This window comes from Buceros rhinoceros, unplaced genomic scaffold (genome assembly GCF_000710305.1).
Source record: "Buceros rhinoceros silvestris isolate BGI_N320 unplaced genomic scaffold, ASM71030v1 scaffold30778, whole genome shotgun sequence".
Lineage (NCBI taxonomy): Eukaryota > Metazoa > Chordata > Aves > Bucerotiformes > Bucerotidae > Buceros > Buceros rhinoceros.
The window spans coordinates 49,297-51,815 of NW_010429165.1; positions in this window are offsets into that span (position 1 = coordinate 49,297).

The window sequence follows — 2,519 nt, forward strand, 5'->3', positions numbered from 1 at the left end:
TGCTGTTTGAAATACAGTTATTGCTGTGTCTGAAACAGTTGAAATCAGGGGGATTGAATGTTTACACCCAAGTTACATAACATGTTTCTGTGCAGTGACTTTTGAATAGGGAACAAATTAATCATCCACTCTCCAAACAGCCTTCCACAGCTTGTGGACTATTAAGTATGTCTGCATTGCGCTTTTATGTTTTAACTGCTGCTTTTTGATTGGCACACCCCAAAGTGTGGTTGGTTTTGGGGATACCACTCGCTTTGTAAATGAAATTATTATTTGAACTATAATCTGGGAAAAGTCTGTAGCTGTGTATTAAGGATGTTGGTAGAAGTGGGAGGGACTTCATTACTGTATGGGTCACATCACTGGTATGCTTTGGATAGCCCAACAAGGAGGAGAATAATTAGTTGGACCATACTGGAAAACTCCCAACACGTGCTGTGCAGGCAGAAGGACCCATAATTTTTCTGACTCACTTCTCTGTTTATATACTAAGTGTCTGGTACTGCACACCCTCTTCTCTCATCCACACCCAAGCTCTCCTGTGATGTATTTGTGATGGTTCAACGTTTTCCTGGTAGAAAACCCTAAGTTTCCAAGAACCAATCAGTGAGGCAAGGAGGACAGGGAGCCCTAACCTCTGCCCTCCTTCCACAGGAAGACTGCAGTGAGTTTCGCGCCAGGTTTGAAGCTAATGGACGACTGTCCTGCACAAGAGAGAACGACCCGGTTCGGGATTCCTCTGGCAAGGAGCACATCAACAAATGTCTCATGTGCGCTGAGAAGTTGTGAGTACATCTTCCTCTGAGCAACCACTGCAAAGAGGGAAACCTTTGTCTGCAAAACGGCAGCTTCTGCCTGTGGAGCTGCATCTGAGTGATGCCTGGGAGAGAGTCCTGAACCCCACTGGCCCTCCAAGAGATGCTCCAGCAGTAGGGCTTCCAGCTGTTGCCCCTCTTCCCACTTCCCTTTCAGCACAAAGGGCCCAGGAGACAGGTCTGAAAGCAGTGTGGAGTAGAGGAGGAGAAGCGAGGTTGATAGAGAGACTGTTGGGCACAAGCAGCTCCTGAGGAGTTTCCCATGCGTGTACTTTGCCTTCCAGATGTTCTCTCTCTACTCCCATAGAGCATATGCAGAAGCAGCCCTGATATGAAAGCAGCCACCTGGATCCAGGATGTAGCGTACAGTGGGAATGGTGAGGAGAAGGGAGAAGGCCTAGGGGTGGGAATTAGGAACAGGACCACCAGGAACAGGGACTGTGGACGGGGAGGTGGTGCCTAATGGCATGATGCTGGCTTACAGGGCAGCCCTGGGTGCTGGTGGCACTTTTACTGCCATAGCATTCCCTTTTCCTCCTCTACCCTTCTTCCAGCAAAAAGGAAGCCCAAAGAGGAGGTCAGTCTGGTGGAACTGTCCAGCGCAACAAACTGCAAACCTCAGAGCGTACAAAGCAGGTGAGATGGAACTGGAAGGTTGCCCTGAGCTCAGAGAAAGGGACTGGTGAGAGCCTGTGGGATACTGATGCCCAGGGACTGAGACTGTCTGCAGTCAGCATGAGGTGACCATGGTGCTTGGGATGCTGAAGCCAGCTAATGATGGGAGAGAAGCAGGTTGTATTGCAAAGCTTCAGTCATTTGTGGGATGGATCTGTGTGTGAACATACAAAGTGGGCACGTTTGGACCTGATAGAACAGCCTGTCTTGCTTTCCCGGTGGTATGATACTACAGGAGAGGCAAACAGCAGGTTTGGACTGCCCCCAGTCCTGTAAAAGCCCTCAGATGATAACATTTGATGGCTGTAGAGCAAACTCAAACCAGCTTCTCTAAAAACAGCCCTGTAATTCTCTGGGTCTGGGAGGAGGAAAGGGGAGGGCCGAAGCTGCTTAGCTTTGCTGCTTCTCTAGTTGTAAAAAAGTTGTTTCTATGTTTGCTTGTTGAATGAGATCCTGCCCCTTTTGCAGAAGACCTGTGGAGGTTCAGGGTCACAGCAGGGCATGAAGGAGAGACGTCCCTTCTCATCGAGCAGAGGGTGAGTTCAGCACCTGGGATGGCAGCCTGTCTCCCCGACCATCCCACAAGCCCTGGCACTGGTTTCTTTCTCTTTCTGCCCCTTCCTAGGGGTAGTTAAGGAGGTTAATCCAAGCAGGAGGAGTTTAGTAGCACACAAGAAGCATTGTCTGGGACAGAGAATTGAACATTGCAGTGTTCGGTACAACACTTCTGCCCACTGACTAAGCCGGTGATGGGGAAGAGGCACACAGAGAAGAGCATGTTTCTCATGCAATCCTTGCTTCTTTTTTGGTCTTGCCTTTCCTGTATACAAAACACCAGTTTTTTGGACCAGCTGTCCTCAAAATCCCTCTCAGGACTCCGTTGCCCAGCAAACCCAGCTTCCTGGCAGGATGTGCCTGTCTGGCCCTGGTTCATCCTCACCTGCTGGCTTGGAAGGAGTACCTGCTGTACCATGTGCTTTCTGTGCACTGGTCAGGCACTCCTTTTTTATTTTTTTTTTTTTTCCACAG